The 18,719-nt window shown below is 36.7% G+C and overlaps 1 long non-coding RNA gene across 1 annotated transcript in view; it reads right to left on the bottom strand.

The window, feature by feature from the left end:
- Positions 1-260: 260 nt before the first annotated feature.
- Positions 261-18,719, bottom strand: part of LOC148946454 (uncharacterized) — a 31,660-nt gene continuing 13,201 nt past the window's right edge. Inside the window, exon 3 of the long non-coding RNA XR_016142507.1 lies at positions 261-430. This is a non-coding gene — a long non-coding RNA (uncharacterized LOC148946454). The remainder of the gene's footprint in view (positions 431-18,719) is intronic.

Raw genomic sequence — 18,719 nt, 5'->3', positions numbered from 1 at the left:
GTGTGTGTGAATTTATCTTCAAATGAATCCATCGACAAACGCATTTTCCTTATTTTTGTTTGTTTCTTAGTTTTTCTTTATTTCCTTTTCCACATCTTTCCTTATTTTTTCTCACTTATCTTTATCTCTATTATTTTACTTTTTACTTTGTTTTCCTTTTTTTCCCTCTTCACTATTCATTATATCAGATTGAATTGTTTTGGCTTTTCTTTTTTTTTAGTTTCATGTGTGCACAAAAATTATTTCAGCGTTACCTTTGTATAGATGCCAGAGCTCTGCTGTGATGTTGACAACCTTTGGTCAGGTGAGTTAGGTCTCGGAGCGGATCTACCATCCACTGTAAGTATTTTGATGGCTTTTTTTGATGACCAGGGTGCTAACAACTCTTTGGGGGAACGTTCTGTTGAGTTACAAAATGATCCTTTATATACTGAAAATGTAATTAATAATTCAGTTGGAAGTAGAAATCAGAAGAATAATGATCCTAGTTTGACTAATAAAAGTAAGTATGTTTCGCAATTAAATGGTTCTGCCTCCTATAAACGAGATGGTATTTTCTCTGTGCTTCACCTTAACATTCAGGGACTTTGTTCATCTTTTAATGAGCTGAAACGGATCGTTAGTGGTAGAACTCCTGATGTTATTGGATTATGTGAAATTTTCCTGGATTCAAATAAGGATATGCTTTTAGATATTCCAGGATATAGGATGGAGAGGCTGAGCAGGAAACAGATGGCAAGAAGTGAGCTTGCCCTTTAAATTGCTGACCCTCTTGTATACAGTGTCCGCAGTGATTTGAGCATTTATGGGGAAGGAATCTTTAAATCTCTTTTTATTGAGATTAAGACAGGGTGTAAGGATTTAGCATTGGGTTTGGTTTACAGGTCCCCTAGTTGAATTATTCCTTCGTTTATGAAATTTTGGAAGAGGTTTTGGATTCAGTCCAAAAGCATCCCTTTGAACCAATCCTTATGAGCGATTTCAACCTCAACCTGCTGGATCGAAATTCTGCTTCAGCTATAGATTTTTTGTCGATGATACTCTCTTCGGGAACTCTACCTTCAGTTTTTATACCAGCCCGAGTTACTGAGACGCATGCATCTCTTATTGATAATATTTTTTCGTCACTAGATGTCTTGGATAATTCAGTGCTGGTTAGTGATATTTCTGATCATTTTCCCGCTATTTCCCGATATAAGAGCGCTGATCAAGCGCAGCGTATAGCATCACCATCTAATCTCCCATTTTTCCGTTTTGGTTATACTGAGCTGAGTATACTTATTTCCCATCTGACTGATCAGCTATGGGATAGTTTGATTTCTGATTCGGATTTTAACCGCTCTTTTAATATCTTTTATGATTTAGTGAAAGAAACTATCCTAGTTGTTTGCCATCAGGGTCCAGCGCCCTATTCTTCGGAAAGGATAGCACCGCTGAATCCATGAATGACTCCAGATCTCCATAAAAGCTGGAATAGGAAAAATTATTTGTGGAAGCTTTACAAGGCTTCATCATATGTAGCTCATCATCAGCGGTTCAAGGCCTATAGGAGTATATTTAAGACTCCGTATCGGAAGGCTAAGTATCAGTATTACCATAGGAAACTTTCTGAATGTGGGAAGGATATTAGGAAGACATGGTATTTAAATAATTTGGTTCTTAGACCTACTCCCCCTCTGCCTTCAGTTCCAACAACACTGATAGTCGATGGTAAAACCATTCAAGGAGAAGAAGATGTTCAGCTAGAGCTTACCTCTTATTTGGTAATACAGGAAAGACAACTGTTTCCAATGCAAGCTATGAAACTTCTCGTTTGGATTTCAGAGCCTATCATGGACCCTCATGTTTAAAGTCAAGGGTCTTGAACTCTGTTTCTGAGTTTGAGGTAGTTCGTATCGTGAATACTCTTAAAGGATCATCGTCTTCAGGGCCAGACAGAATTCCTACAATGGTTATCCGTGGCATTCTGCCAGCTATCGTGTCACCATTGGCTGAGATTGTCAATCTCTCTTTAACGACAGAAATTTTCCTGGAAGATCTCAAACTAGCTGAGGTTACAGTGCAGCGCAAAAGGGGATCTTAGAGCGATCTTGCTATTTGAAGATCATTTTCTCTCTTATGTGCTTTCGCAAAAAATTTTAAGAGGACTGTACTATCCATGCTTCTTAGTTTTCTGGATGCAAAATAATTTTTCCAGGATCTCCGGTTTGGATTCCGAGCGAATCACTATACAGAGCATGCTTGCATAGCTCATTGAATTTCATTAATTCGGCAACAGATTCAGGTCATATACTGGTAGCTTTATTTTTAGATGTTCGTAAAGTGTTTGATTCCTTGACTCATCGGATTCGTCTTTGGAAATTATCGCATATTTGTAAAAGATCAATTGCTTTCTCTTGGTTTGAATTATATCTTTTTGGTAGGCTTATTTCAATTTTTCCGCTTTTCCAGAGCCCTTCTGAGGTACATTATGGCGTACCTCTGGGATCTGTTCTTGGCTCAGTTTTATTTCTGATTTATGTCAATGATCTGATTTCGGCAGTTAAAAACACCAGGCCTCTGGCATGCTGCAAGCTGTGTCATCCTGATGTTCGCTTGTGTTCTAATACTACTTCTAATGAAGATTTTCTCGTTGCTTCTGCTGTTGACACCACTCTTGAGACTTCTGGGAAGACGGAATGTGATATAAAGTCTAACCTTATGGCAATATTCGAGAGAGTTATTTCATGGTTGGATGCTAATTACTTGGCCTTGAATGTTGGTAAGTCACATTTTCTAATTTTTTCTCAATTTGGTATAGCTTTTCCTCAGCTTGAAGTGTCACAAGGCTCCTTGTGTAGACCAGAGAATAGAGTGGTCTAGTTTCTTAGTATCCTGCTTGATGAGAACCTTTCATTTAGAAACCATAGAGCCATGATTAAGGTTAAGGTCTCACGGAGCTTGGGTATCATTCGAAAACTTGGACACACATTTCCTGGATCTATTCTGAAGCTTCTTTTTTTCTGCCTAGTACAGTCATATCTATCCTATTGCCATATTGGATGGATGTCTACTTTTTCTTCTATACTGTGGTCACTTTCTGTCATGTATAATAAAGCACGGCGTCCTGCTATGGACATCAACCGTTCCTGACCAACAACGCTCTTAAATCTACAGTCTACATCTACAATCTTTACATTATTTCTTGTGCTTCTTTTGTCTTTCATCAGCTTCATGGCAATCTTCCAAAATCTTTTCAAAAACTCAAGTTTTTATTTCTGATTCAGCTCCATATAGCCTTCGTTCTTCATTTCATATCTGCGTTCCTCCTGCCCCTACTATGCGATCGGATTTCAATCCTGTCATTGCTTTTCAACAGGTCTGGAATTCCCTACCTTCTTTAGTACAGAGATGCCACTCTTTTGGGACTTTTAACAGAATTCTTAAGGGTCATTTAGTTAAGAATCAAACAGAAGAGCATTTCGTTTTTTATTTATTTATTTTATTTAAAAAAAAAATTCTTTTCTTCTGAGGAGTTGATGTCCCCCGAGTGTTTATTTCATGGTGTATGGTTGTATTCTCTGCGCTTTGACTCCCAGGCCTCAGGTATGTTCTCTTTTTAATCTTGCATGTTATTTGGCTATTGTTCTTGTTTGGGTTGTTGCGTATATAGTGTTTGTTCTTTGTATCCCCCTTGTATCCCTGGCCATGGAGCCTTTCAAGAGGAATTAGTCTATCGTATTTCCATTTTGTATTTATTGGTGAATAAAACTCTGAACTCTGAAGCTTGTGTTTCTCTTTTCTATTTATTGTTTCCTGTTGGTTACTTCATCTTTAGAGGGCTTCACACCCCTTTATTTGATGTGGTCTATAAACAAATTTAACTGAATTTAAAAACTTTGATCTCAAAAAGTATTTAGCATTGAATGAATTTACTAGTATTGGAATTATTTTTAGCATTGAACTATAATATTTAACTATGTTAGTATTGGACTTGGAATGGAAAGCCCAGAATATCAAAATGTTTTTCCTCATTCATCAGCTAAACAATGACTATACTTATTATAAAAGCTAGATGAAATAGCAAACAGACATACTTTCACCAAGAAAAAAAAGTACGAAGATGGTGATCATTATTGAAACTTAGCATTTCCCATGAGTAGGAGAGGTATTTTGACATTTTCACCTAAAAAAAGGCAATTAACTATTATTTGCCAACATACTATTGAAGTGGTTAGTATTTGCATTCTTGTCAAATGTATTGCTATACTCAATTAAGTAATCGTATTAAAATATGTAGTTAAATATACTTATAGCGCTATTGTGACCAAGTTGGTCTTTTTAAAGTGTGTTCAGAGAGTCTGTTTCCAGAAAAAGGAGATGTAAAAACAGAAAAAAACAGCTGTCCAGACTTTACATTTTCCAGAAAATGAAAAAATTGAACATTGATGCTTGTCTCTATTGATTTTTTTTTGTCCCATTTATCCAAAAAGTGCTAGGTCTGAATGTGTTATAAGATGCATGTTTCGTTAGGTGGCAATAATCATAGAAATCTATATTCTACTTTTAGATGTTTCAGAAAGTCTTTGCATAGGTAAGTTTTTCAAATATAAATAGCAGACACTTCAGGTCAAATATTATTTGCAAGCACATGCCATCACGAGTAATTGGTATTTCACTCTTTTTGAACAAAGAATTTATGTAATGGAATAACCAAATATTTTTTATATCCTATACAATATCATTTTTCAACATTTATCAGCTAAACAATGATTATTTTTGTCGCATATGGTGGATAAAATAGTTAACAGCTAAACTGTCATTGACCAAGAAGCAAAAATAAACAACATCGGTAGAATACCTAATGATAAGAAATAGGAATTTCCCTCGAGTAGCAAAACCATCTTAAATTCTAGTTTTTTTTTATAAATCGACAGTTATAAAAATGGTTTAGCAGCTAGAACAATATCCTTCGCTAAGAGCTGGTATAGCCTTAGGTGCAGGCTTGAACATAGGCCAAATCATACCTTGCATGTCAGCTATAATAATATGTGTCCAGTCTATGTCACTACCAGCCAGGAGGGCCAATTAGGGGGGGGGTTCTTTTTTCAAAGTTTCTATCACTAAAAAAGACTGTGAAATTGTCAGTTTTTAGTGGGGTAATCTAAAACTGGACCCCTCCCCCTGATCTTCTAAAGCCGCCAAAATCACCCAAATGAGAATATTAAAGAAACAAGGAAACATTTCTTAATGCTAAATTCAAAGTTTTTACTACATCACTGGTGGAAATTTACTGGTTGAAACTTAATTGAAAATTAGATTGAAATTTCTCGTTAATATTTAATATTAGAATACAGATTAATTATAGAAAGAATCATTGTTGATATTAGCAATTATAAGAAAAAGAAATAAGAAAACGAGTTCAAAGCAGAGAAGATATGGGGCTCATGAATCAGCCAATAGAAGGATATCAGAGCATTATTCAAAAAAATGCTTGTCATTGTGGAGCATTCTCGGTTATAACCAGCCTTTGAAACAGTATTGTCATATGACGGTAAAGGTACAGAGGTGCTTCCCATGGATTAAAAATGTAGTGGTGCAGCTCAAAAGAAGTAGGATGTAAGACAACTTATGCATTAATTAGTCCATTGCACAGCAACTCTTCACCTTTACTGCATGGGTAGCAGTTCCGCATGCTTACCCAGCATGATAGACTGAATAATATACAGTTGTTTTGATAATGGTGCAGATTAGCAAGATTAGCTACCCCTATACTATATGGTGCTTGATAGAACCAGAATAGACAGTAAAAATGAGTTGTTCATATCCTGCATCTACTGGGCAGCATCTTTGTAACCTTACAGTACAATTTACTGAATAGCATAGATTGAGAAATGAGTTTTATTGGTTAATTTTTTAATATAGGATGATAATGAGATATTTAAGAAATAAACATGCCATTTGACTCACAGTTTAATGCTGGATCCAAATATAGCAATCATTTCCAGTGGAAACTCACACTCTAGATTCTATAAATCAAGCTTTTAGGGGATACAAAGGGATTCAAAGGTGGGCTGCAGCGTTTTAGGTGAGGTAGCATAGACCCTGAACTCGAAGTAGGCCAAAAACTAAACTGAAAATATGGTTTTCCTATCCAAGAATCTGGAAATTCCAGACTTTTTGAAATTTCTGAAATTAATTTCCACCAGAAATGATTGTTATATGGATAGAGGATTGAATTCTAAATTGAATGGTATGTTTGTTTCCTAGCTATTTCATTATGGTCCTACATTTCATATTTACAATTTTTATCAGGGGTATCTAACCTGTACCTATACACATCAGTGTTAGCAGTAGCAAAAACTCATAGGGGCAAGGTCTAAATGACATCCTGCAGTAGTTAGAATTACAAGGAAACACAACTAGAGACTTAAGAGAAGGATAATCACAAAGGTGTCACTCCAAAAACATTTAACAGGCATTCAGCCAGGAAACATGACGCCTTTGCTCAACATACCTTTTATGAATAATGGCCTATATTATATATTAGCATTTGGACTACAGGAATACAATAGATTCTTTCGATTTTCCCATACCCTCTCCCCCCAACCTCGCCCAAACCAAATAAGCACTTGTGACATCTCTGATGAACTGATTCAAATTTGTAAGTTGAAGAGAAGGGAAAAGCAAAGGGTAAAATAAGTGATTGAAAGAAGATTTGTTTTAACTACTTAAAACCTTACTATAAGAATATACTAAACAAAACATTAAATAAGCATAAAACTTAATTCAACTTGACCACCAAATGTGTTCTTGTTGCAATGATGGAACAAAATGAAGTACCCTGATTAGCCCTGCATAATAGAGGATAGAGTTCAGGTCTGTTTTCCTTATTTATATTTATATGCTTTAATACATCTTAATGCAGCTTATTGTACCAATGTGAACAGGCCCTCACTGTTGATTGAACTTGGTATTTTGTGCAATGTTAACATTTCAATAACATAGGGTACCTTATTACAGCCAAATATATCAAATTTGGTAAATTAAATCTACACTTTGATTGCCAAAAGAATATGTGGTTACATAAGGCATTGTTCACATTGGTATGACGTGAATCATCCAGGTCGGCCGAAAAGTAAACAAAAATAACTATGGCTGTATTTCAGGAGCAATTGGAAACAACTGCTACACTAGTTTGATATTAGGTTTTTTTAAAAGCCTTTTATTGATAAATTATAATATTTATGATATCAAAAATATTTTACAGAAAATGAATATGAAATAATAGCTTTATACAGCTGTTCCACTTTATTCCGGGGTTATGAGGTCAGAGTGCTTATTTGACCAATGTGAACAATTTACAACAACAAAAATTTAACTATGACAAGTAAGGTTAGTAGCATGTACAAGACTATTAAGGTGACTAAAATTTTAGAACTCTGGTCTATTTTTTGTAAGTAGCCTTAATATCTGCCAATCATGGATGATCTTCCTGACCAACATCGATATAGAAATCTGACCGAAACTAGAACAAAGTCCTTAGTTTTACAGACTTACTTGAACTATAATAATCGAATTGATGTGCCTTTAGGCTCTTACGTGTGTAAGGCTTAATACATGTTAATTACCAATTAAGTCAGGGCTTTAGTGATGATTCATTTTGAATTACCATTGTATTCAACAAAGCTCTGAAATCTTTTGACAATACAACAAATGTTGTGCCCTGACTGGCCTCTGCACCCTACACTTCAGGAGGAACTAATCTGCACCTTTACCAGAAGTATCAACAAAAGATAGGAAAACATACCTCTATTCTATTTCTCTTTTACGCCAGACTAATCAGAATTACTTGGTTGCATGAGTGCATCAAAACACATTTGTTTATCTAGGTTAATTAAATGTTAGCTTTGTATAATTTTTGCAGTGTATTTTTTTGATTTGTTGGGTTGTAATAAGGTAAATAAGGAACAATAGCTTATTACATCAATGTGAAAAATGCCTTAGCCCTCTGATTAATCTCCTAACTTACATTGTTAAATATCTTACTACAGCTTATATACCAAAGTGAACAACACCTCATCTAACACTGATCATACTAAAAATAATTTTCTGAAAACGATTTTGACTGGTACCATATTACACTTTGGGCCAATAGTTTGGATAATATGTCCCTTCCCACTAATATTTCTTTAATGTTTGTTTGTGATTCAGTCACCTTAATGTTGTCTGATTTACATTATATTTTTGTCGTGTCAATATACTTGTAACCCCCATAATGTCAACTGGTCACACATTATAGTTTGTCCCAATACTTATAATAATATGTGCCTTCCCACTGATTTTTCTTTATGTTTGTTTGTGATCCTTTCACCATCATGCAGCTTGGTTTTTATCATGTTTTTGTCATGTCAGCACACTTGCAGCTCACATAATTTTCACTGGTTCAATATTACATTTTGGGCGAATACTATCAATAATATATGCCATCCCACTGTTATTTATTTATTTATTTTCTTATGTTTGTTTGTAATCCTATCACCTTTATGCAGGCTGACTTCTTTCATATTTTTGTCATTTCAGCATAATTGCAGCTCATATAATCTTGACTGGTTCCACATTATACTTGGGGCCAATCTTTTGATGAATATGTGCCATGCCACTATTATTTCCTTATCTAGGTTACTGATCCTATCGCCTTCCTGTAGCCTGAATTCTATCATATTTTTCTCAGGTCAGCACAAATGCAACTTACATAATTTTGAATGGTCCCATATTATACTTTTGGTCAATATTTTGAATAATATATGCCTTGTCATTGATATTTCTTTATCTTTGTTTTTGATCCTATCGCCCTTGAGTATCCTGAATTCTATCATTTTTTTGTCATGTCAGTATATATGCAGCTCTCATAATTTCTTACTACCCATATTATACTTTGGGCTAATATTTGGAATAGTATGTGTCATTCCATTGCAATTTATTTATATTTGTCTGTGATCCTATTACCTTCAGGTAGGCTGACTACAATAATATTTTTTTTCATGTCAGCATACTTACAGCTTACATAATTTACTGGTCCCACATTATAAATTGGGCCAATACTTTGAATAAAATGAGCCATCCTACTGATATCTCTTTATGCTTGTTTGTGATCCTCTCACCTTCATGTAGCCTAGTTTCTATTATTTGTTTGTCAGTCCAGCACACCTGCAGCTCATGTAATAGCAACTGGTGTCACATTATACTTTGGTCCAATACTTTGGATACTTTGTGCCATCCCACATATTTCTATGTGTACATTTATTATGTGTGATAATTATGGGAGATTTCTCTTTTCTTTTGAATTCTTCTATTCTTAATTCAGTTATATTTGATCAACCAAGTAGGGCTGGTAAACAAGAGACACACGCTTGAACCTCTCCTTGAATCTATGGTTAATTCTACCAGCAATTATCACACTACCATTCATTATTGTGATAAGATTATACCCCCACTGTCTTGAAATAGTAGCTTCGATGTATTTTGTTAGAATGTGTGTGAGATAAGAGACAAGTGGGATTATCTGAAATCGTATTTGTGGTCTGATAATTCTGTGCCCTTTTGATGTAATAGGTTTAACAGAAACGTGGTTATCTGATGGTGAAAATTTTACAGCCTATGATATGCATGGTTATGATGCTGTCCATATCCCCAGAATGGTAACAAAGTGCTCAGGGGGTATTTCTTTATTTATTAAGTCTAATATTGAGTAGAAGAAGGTCTGAACTTGAATCCTTGTTTACATCAGTAGTGTCTAATAGTAAGACATTTTATTTTCCTGTCATTTATCTGAAAAGCCAGTTTGCATGTGATACTGTTTGTTTTATAAGCCCCCTCCTTTTCCCACACATTTGTTCTGCGATTTGCTTGATCAACTTTCTTGTGTGGGGTCTTTCTCTAAAAAACGTATTTGTGTTTTGGGACATTTTAATTGTAATATGTTAAATATTGGATCAAGTGATGAATGTGACCATCTCTTTGATGTGCTTTCTTTTTCTGGTCTACTTCCTTCAATTTTTTTTTCCTTCTCGTGTTTACCCTACTAGAAATTCTGCCACTTTAATAGACAATATTTTCATTTCTCATTCTTCTAATTTGAATTTTACTTCTGGTCTTGCTTTCACTGATCTTTCCGATCACTTCCCTATTTATGTTTCACTTTTTATGCCTCAAACTGAGATTGCTGTGGATTCTGTGGATTGCTAGCGGGGTGATTCTTCTTTTAGAACTTCCACAGATAAAGAAATTTCTAATTTAATACACAGTCATCAGAGCAATGATTGGTCTAATGTTCTTGAAGCTAATGATGTTGATTTTGCAACGAATCTATTTTTGTGTCGTATGGGAGCTCTGTTGGATAAGCATTTTCCTCTTAGAAAGAGGCCAAGGAATTCCATACCCAAATGTCCATGGATGTCTAGAGGTCTGATCAATGCAACACATATGAAGGCGTCTCTGTTCAAGGCTGCATGTAAAAGTAAGACACAGGATAATCTTTTGAAGTATAAACTTTGTAAAAATGTGCTTACTTCTTCAGTACGTGCAGCCAAAAAGCTCTATTTTTTCGCGTAGAATTGATCAGTGTAAGGGGAATTTGCGAAAGGTTTGGACTGTAGTTAATGAAGCTCTTTCCCGCAAGAAACTCAAACAGTCCCCCCTTGTCGCTACAGGAAAGCTGATGAATCTTTCGTGGACAAAAATTCTTCAGCAAGCAACTTCAATTCGTATTTCACCTCACTTCCTTCAGTTCCTAATCCACCCTACAGCAGTGTAAGTAGTCTTCCCTTAGCAGAAAAGTAATTTTTCCTTTTCCCATGCAGTGATACCGAAATTTCTGACATTATTTCTCAGCTTTCAATTAGCCGTTAAGTTGATGGTTTCGATTTAAGCTGTAACGTTCTTAAACAAATTGGTCAGTTGGTTTCTAACCCCATCTCACACATAACTAACCTCTCTCTTTCTTCTGGTGTTTTTCCTCATTTATTAAAGCTTGCTAATGTTGTACCTTTGTATAAAAAAGGTGATTCGTCGCTAACTTCAAATTATATACTTGTTTTTCTTCTTCTTATAATCTATAAGGCTGTTGATAAAGTAGCATAGTGTACATTCTCTTCATTTTTATTTAGCACTAATATACATTCAAATATCTTCCTTATAGGCGACTATAAGTATGGTTTTAATTCCAGTTTTCTACCTTGCATCCACTTTCAGATGCAACAGAGTTTGTGCGTGTTAACCTTGACAAGGGCTTGCGTGTTTGGGTCTATTTTTTTACTTTTCAAAGGCATTTGATATGGTCGTTCACTCTGTTCTTTTGTCTAAATTATCTTCATTTGGAGTGCATGGAGTCCGACTTGAATGGTTTAGGCCTTGCCTCTCAGGGAGATCTCAGTATGTTTCGATTAATGGTACTTCTTCCTCTTCCTTGCCTAATGATCTTGTTGATGGTCTTCATCCCCTTGTGCACCCTATTCTTTTTGCTGATGACAGTAGCTTTTTCATTGCTGCAGTGGACCTGCCATCTGCCACTTCCCTAGCTCAAGGTCTTCTTGATAAAGTAAAAGATTGGTGTTGGTCAAATGGTATGACTTTCAACAGCCAAAAAAGTGCTATTGTACACTTGAGGACCCCTTATCGTATGAGAGACGCAAGGGAGCCAACCATCCTGGCTCATGGGAATGATATTATACCGCAAGCTACTATAGTGAAATTTCTTGGTGTGTATCTTCACTGTTTTCTTTCTTTTAAACCAAATTTAACTCATACCCGTTCCCTTGTCTTCCGCCAATCTTCAATGTTATACACGGTTAACTCATTTCTTCCCCCATATGTTATGCTTTCTCTTTATTATGCTTTTATTTTTCCTTACCTTTCTTATTGCTGTTCTGTCTGGGGTAGTACTAATAAATCTCTTCTCTGCTCACTTCAAACAGCCCCAAATAGGGCAGTGAAGGCTACTTTTCTTCTACCTCGTTTCTACCCTTCCTCTGATCTTTATAATGTTGCCGGAATAGCTCCGCTGGATCGTATTCTGGGTAAAAGTTACCTTTATTTAGCACAGTCTGCTTTTCTAGGTACACTTCCACCATCTCTGCAGCAGTTTTTCTTTCTGTCAGACTTAGGTAGGTACTCTTCTTTTTTACGTAGTTCTTATCGCAGATTCATTTTACCTAAACGATCATCAACAGCAGGTCAGGGGTCTCCTGTTTATCAATCTATTTTACCATGGAACTCCATCCCTCCTGATGTCCGTCTATCTCTTTCTGCAAAGGCAGTTTCTCACCGGGTCTTTCCAGTATAGTATTTTTCCCCCTTTTTTTTCTTTTTTCTGCATTCCATCCAAGTTTATATGTCTTCTTTTTCATTCAATATATTTTTCTGATTTTAATTTTTTTTTATTTTGTTTTTTTATATTTAATATAATTATATTTAATTATATTTAATTTTCAATCTCTTTTCTTCGTTACATATTTTTTTTTCAGTTATTTGTGAAGTTTCTTTTTAATTCTCCTATTTTCATAAATGTCTCTTAATCCAGTTTTTTTTTATGTGCTTTATAATAGTGTCTTATTTTGTTTTGTTGGCCCTTTACAAGCTGAGTTTTTCGGGCGTGTATAAACTATACGTTTGTAATTGTTTTGCTTATAGTATTAACAAATTGATTGATTGATTGATTGATGCTAACACATTATGACAAATTTCTCATTCTCCAGGCCAACAAGTCCTCCTTCAGTAAATTCCATAATTTCTCAATTTCAAAATTTGCGCTGTGCTTCTGATGGAGCTCCAGGAGAAAGGTGCTTCTTATCTCCCAGGAGCAATCTTCTCTATCGTTCCATTACAGCAGATGAAAAACATAGAACCATGGTGGGATAGTGGTAAATTTGGAATATAGGACCATAATGAGATAGCTGGGAAAAACACATACAATTCGATTCAGAATTCAATCCTCTATCCAAATATAACAATCATTTTTGGTGGAAATTAATTCCAGAAATTTAGGAAATTTTGGAATTTCCTGATTAGAAAATTCTGGAATTTGAAAAACCCAGTTTCAGTTTAGTTTTTGGCTCACTTGGGATTCAGGGTCCTGGCCACCATAGCCACAACCCCACAGCCTGACATTTAATCCCTTTGTTTCCTGCAAAGCTTGATTTATAGAATCTAGGAGATTCCAGAGGAAATTGGTATCATATTTGGATACTACATTGAATTCTGAATCAAATGGTATAATTCTCTCTCAGCTATCTCATAATCATTCTTCAATCAAAATTTACTGAGAAGGAACGCCTGCAGTAAAGGTGCAGATGTACTGCCCAATAGAACCAGGATATACAGTAAGAAGTAGCTGTTTATATCCTGCTTCTACTGGGCAATATCTCTGCATCCTTACAGCCCAATTGACTGAATAATATTCAGAAAGAAATAAGTTGTTTTTATCAGGGGTAGCTAATATGCACCTTTTCCCCCAATTCTGCTGGGCAGCACCTTTACAGCCCAATAGGCCAAATAATTTACAGTAAGAAATGAGGGGTTTTTATCAATGGCCCCTTTTCTGCACCTTTGCCCTGATTGAACTTGCGACTCCTCACAGGAAAGCTCATTTATTGGTGGTATTACTGATGGCAAATAAGGATCTCAATACTTTACCCATTATTTATTAAATTTGGAAAATTGACTTGAAAGTCTTTTATCCTAGGCTATTTCCAGGCAGATGGTCTTGGATTGAAGTAATCTAACTTTGGCAATTAAAGCCCCCTTTGATTTCCTCTTTTCAGCAGTTTTGACTTGGTCTCGTCTGCTTATTACCATCCAATTTACCTGTCTTGTCCGCACATTCCTGTTTGATTCGGTTGAGTCAAGAATGAGACTGATACAAAAGCACTCTCATTCTGAACTTGATTGTCAGTCAACTTTAAGTCAAGTTTACTTGACCTGCGTAAATTCTGTTCGATTTAGGTAAAAGCTTTGAAAAAAAACTTTGAATATTTAGTTCCGCATTTCATAATATTTGCTAGATGTAAATTAGCTTTTGATGTAATTTAAGTCACTGCTAAGTGCAGGCATCTACACCCAACCCCATTACTTCAGGAATTAATCGTGAAGTAATGGGTAGACAAGGAACAAGGAATAAGTCATAAGTAGACAAGGAAGAATCAGAAGGAGCATCTAGCAGTATGAGACTTTAATTCCTTGTGCAGGACAGGAGCTCTTTTAAATGGATGCTACATTTTGTTAATGAATATCTTAACATATACTATGTCAACAGGAATTCATGAATTTTTAGGCTAACTGGTATTTCATTTTTCAGACGCCGCATTGTTATGCTCCTAGTTGCACCCATCATTCTCGATTCTACAACTGCAAGTTCTTTTTCTTCCCAAAAGAAGGATCAGTTGAATACAAGAAATGGACAAATAGAACAAAAAGAGAAAGTTGTTTGCCAATAAAAACACTCCAGACTCTGTTCCTGTCATTTTGTTGATGGAATAAAATATAATGGTCCAAGTATCTTTTATTGGAACTGGGACAAACTGTTCAGATTTAAAGATCCAGAAAATTCAAGAAGAAAACGAAAGCACAGAAACTCGTCTACTTCGACCAGCGAACTCTCTGTGTCTACCAGTGATATTACTGTCATTCCTGGTGGAAGTGCATTGGAAGTATCTGCAGAGCCAAACCAGCCATTACATACTTCGGTAGTCAAACATTTTCCAAGACCAGAAATGGAACTAAGAATTGAAAATCGAATTCTCATGCATGAAAATGAAGAGCTCAAGAAGAAGATGGAGGAGTTCGAAAAGAAGCTCAAATACATAGAAAAAAGATTCTCTGTGAGTGATATCAAAGACAGAGACAACCTTGTTTTATTTAACACAGGAATATCAACTTTTACCTTGTTCACTGTAGTACTGGATACAGTAACATCCTTAAAAATTAGTTACGCTTTTCAGTGGAATGTTGAAATTCTTGCATTAGAGGATCAACTGTTGCTCACGCTTATGAAACTTCGGAAAAACTGTGAGTTTGTTGACCTTGGACAAAAATTTAATATTAGTGAAACAACATGCAGGAATATTTTCCAAACCTTAGTTTTGGTTTTACATCAAATATTCTTTGTTGAAGTGATTGAGAAAGCTCATTTTCCTAGAGTACTCGTGGGTGTCCCCCGATGGCCGGAAAAAAACCCAAATCGATCTTTTCCTCATATCAAGACGATAGAGAAGTAGCCTGCTCGACGTGAGGGGCTTTCGAGGAGGGGACATGAATTCAGATCACATCTTGATGATAGCCGAAGTAAGAATTATACTGAAAGCTCAGAAACCGAAAACCAACGCCACAACACACAAACAGTTCGACACTGATAAGCTGAAAGATCATGATATCCACAGAAGCTTCTGCATATCACTACATAACAAATTTGAAGCGTTAAACCTGCTCGATGAAGCTGAAGACTCTAGTGTCGAAAAGATATGGACCTCAGTGAAAAGTGCCAGCCTTGGCTTCAAGAAAAGAAAGAAAGAAAAATGGATATAGGACGACACCTGGAAATGTATCAGTAAACGCAAGGAGACCCGGACGCTTATCCTAAACACATTGAGCCCTGAACAAAAAGCCCAGTTACGTATCCGTTACAAAGAAGAGGATAAGGCGGTTAAAAGAAGTGCAAGGAAAGACATAAAAACGTTATCGAGGAAAAAGCAGCACTTGCAAAAGAAGCTGCTAAGAAAGGAGACTCGAAAATGGTGTATCGACTAACGAATGAGATATTCGGAAAGAAAACAAACCGAACATCTCTTGTAAAAGATGAAAAGGAGGACGTAATCTCGGATCCACAGAAAGCTGACGAGAGATGGGCCTCGCATTTCGAGAAAGTCTTAAATAGACCCAGACCTGACGATCCAGAAGTAGTACCTGACAAACCGTTTTTACAATTTGACGCAAGTGCTGACCCCCACTGAAGAAGTGACGACAGCTGTGAAAAAGCTGAAAAATGGACGGGCACCTGGAGTAGATGGTATCACGGCAGAGAGGCTGAAGACGTCCCTTCGTGCCTGCATAACCGTTTGGACTGCTCTCCTAGTGGCCACCTGGAATAGCGAAAAAGTTCCAAAAGACTGGACCAAAGGTATACTAGTAAAACTCTTCAAGAAAGGCGATGCGCTAGTCTGTGACAACTGAAGGGGCATCAACCTAACGTCTGTGCCTAACAAAATACTAGCCACAGTCATACTAGAACTCCTAAGAACAGCCCTAGATTCACACCTCAGAGAAGAGCAACAGGGGTCCGACCTGGTAGGTCTTGCTCTGACCTTATATTCATTCTAAGGCTGATGATGGAAGAGTCAAGAGAATGGAACAAAAAGATGTCCCTGTTCTTAATTGATTTTGAAAAGGTGTTCGATTCTATCGACCGAAGTACTTTATGGAAGATTCTAAAATATTAAGGAGTACCTGATAAACTAGTCAAAATGATAATGGCACTTTATGAAGATAGTGAATGCTTCGCTCGCACAGAAAATGGGGACACGCGTTTCTTCAAGATAATGTCTGGAGTTAAACATGGTTCTGTCCTATCCCCGTTCCTGTTTGGTATTGTAATGGACTATATTCTACGCCAGTCTTCAGGCTGGGGAGTGAAGATTAGCAGCCGGCAGATCTCGGATCTGGACTTCGCAGATGACGTTGTTCTTCTCGAAGAAGTGAAACAGCGACTGCAGCTGCTACTCGACGCCATGGATGAAAAGGCCAAGAAAGTGAGACTTGCGGTGAATGTCAGTAAAGACAAAGAGCAGGGCAACATCTGACTCGCCACAGATACTAAAATGCAAAGGTATAGCAATTGACCAGGTCAAAAAATTTAAGTATCTTGGGAGCTGGATTAAATATGATGGTGAAATTGCTAATGAAATTAAGAGGAGAATTGGACAGGCGACATTCTCTGCGCTTAAAGCTCAGACTCCTAAATAGCAATGTGATGTCCATCCTCCTTTATGCTAGCGAATGCTGGAAATTAAACGTCCAACTGGAGAAACGTGTCCTAGCTTTTGAGAACATGGGCCTTAGAAGGATCCTGAACATATCGGGGCAGGAAAAGGTCACCAACATAGAAGTCCGTCGGCGAACCGGTCAGCTATCAGTTACTGACCTCTTGATGCGTAGGAGATGGATGTCTCTTTTCACGTCCTTCGTATGCCAGAAGATCAACCCCCCAAAAAATGTATGAGTGGCGCCCCGAAAGGAGGCGGAAAAGAGGTCGACAAAGACACACCCTACGACGGCAGTACGACCGGGACCTGAGAAGTGCTGAGCTGTCTCTTCAACCACAGTGGGAGGATGTCACGGCTGTAGCTCAGTTCCGAGATGTCTGGCGAGGCTTCGTAGACACCCTATGAGCCATTCCTGGCTCTGGAGGATGTAAGGTCTAAGGTAAGGTTTACCTAGTGTATCCAAAAATCTGCTCAGACTTCTCGACTGCTTTAAGGATTCCACCAATTGCTGGATAATCATAGATGCAACTGAAGTTGAAATGGACATTCCTCGTGAAATGAATTTGAACAAAGAGACTTTTTCAGGATACAAGCAAAGAAACACAATGAAAGGGTTTATACAGATTTCACCGAATAATGCAGTGATCTTTGCCAGTGCTTTATTTCCAGGGTTTAACAAGTGACACAGAATTGACAAGAAGGTCTGGGATGATTAAAAAAAATAAAAGCTGGAGATCTAGTGCTTGCTGATAAAGGCTTTACAATAGCTGACATTTTACCTCCAGGGGTAACTCTGAATATACCTCCTTTTTATTTTGTCAACAGTTTACTGTGGAGCAGGTGAAAATGACAACCAAAACTGCCAGAGTCAGGGTTCATGTGGAGAGAGTAATTCAGAGAGTAAAGACATTTGAAGTCCTTGCTAAAATCCTATACCAATTGCGCCCCATTTCATCTCACATTTTCCAGTTGTGTGCCAGCTTAGTAAATCTTCAGTCCACAACATTGCAGATGGATTCCAATCATGAATGTTTTAAAAAATTCAGTGTTGTAAATGTAATTTATATGATTTAATAATAAATGAAATGAATTTTTGAAATTAGCATAAGAAAGTATCTTGGCCCTTGCATTTTTCTTACTTCATTCTCTTCTTCAGGTAATTAAGATGGCTGCCGGACATCAGATAAGGGAGAAAAATTTACCATCGCGCTTCGCGGGAAAAGTATTAAATTTAGAATTAAAAAGTGTATTTCTGTCTGCAAAAAATAGAGATTAGAAAACAGGGAGGGCCTTGCCTCCCCTCTGGCTACGCTACTGGTCTCCCACCCTTCTCCATCTAACTTCAGTACAAAAATTTTCTGCTTTCCGAGGGCTGTGCAAATTTATCTTTGTGATTAACGCGACTCATTACTAACTCATACTAAGAGGTCTTGGCAGAGTTGAATTGGTAATGTTAGTAGAAGATGCAGATAAACTAACATTGGTTGGCAAAGAGGCATTAAGAACAAGTAAGAATTGATGTTACTTTTTGGGCTAGATATAAGGTCTACTATTGCTTGATTATTAATAGCAATTTAAGTCCTTTTAACAATGACCCTCAGCATCTTTGCTAGACCTTCACCATATATTAGGGGACAAGGTAGGTGTTGTTCATAGCATTATTTAACATTTGCTTGTACTGTTTCTAGAACTACAGCTAACATTCCA

This window comes from Artemia sp. Qi Xiang Cuo, chromosome 12 (assembly GCF_049724085.1).
Source record: "Artemia sp. Qi Xiang Cuo chromosome 12, ASM4972408v1, whole genome shotgun sequence".
NCBI classification, from domain to species: domain Eukaryota; kingdom Metazoa; phylum Arthropoda; class Branchiopoda; order Anostraca; family Artemiidae; genus Artemia; species Artemia sp. Qi Xiang Cuo.
Note: the sequence above shows the minus strand (reverse complement) of the source record. Positions and strands in the feature narration are given on the sequence as shown.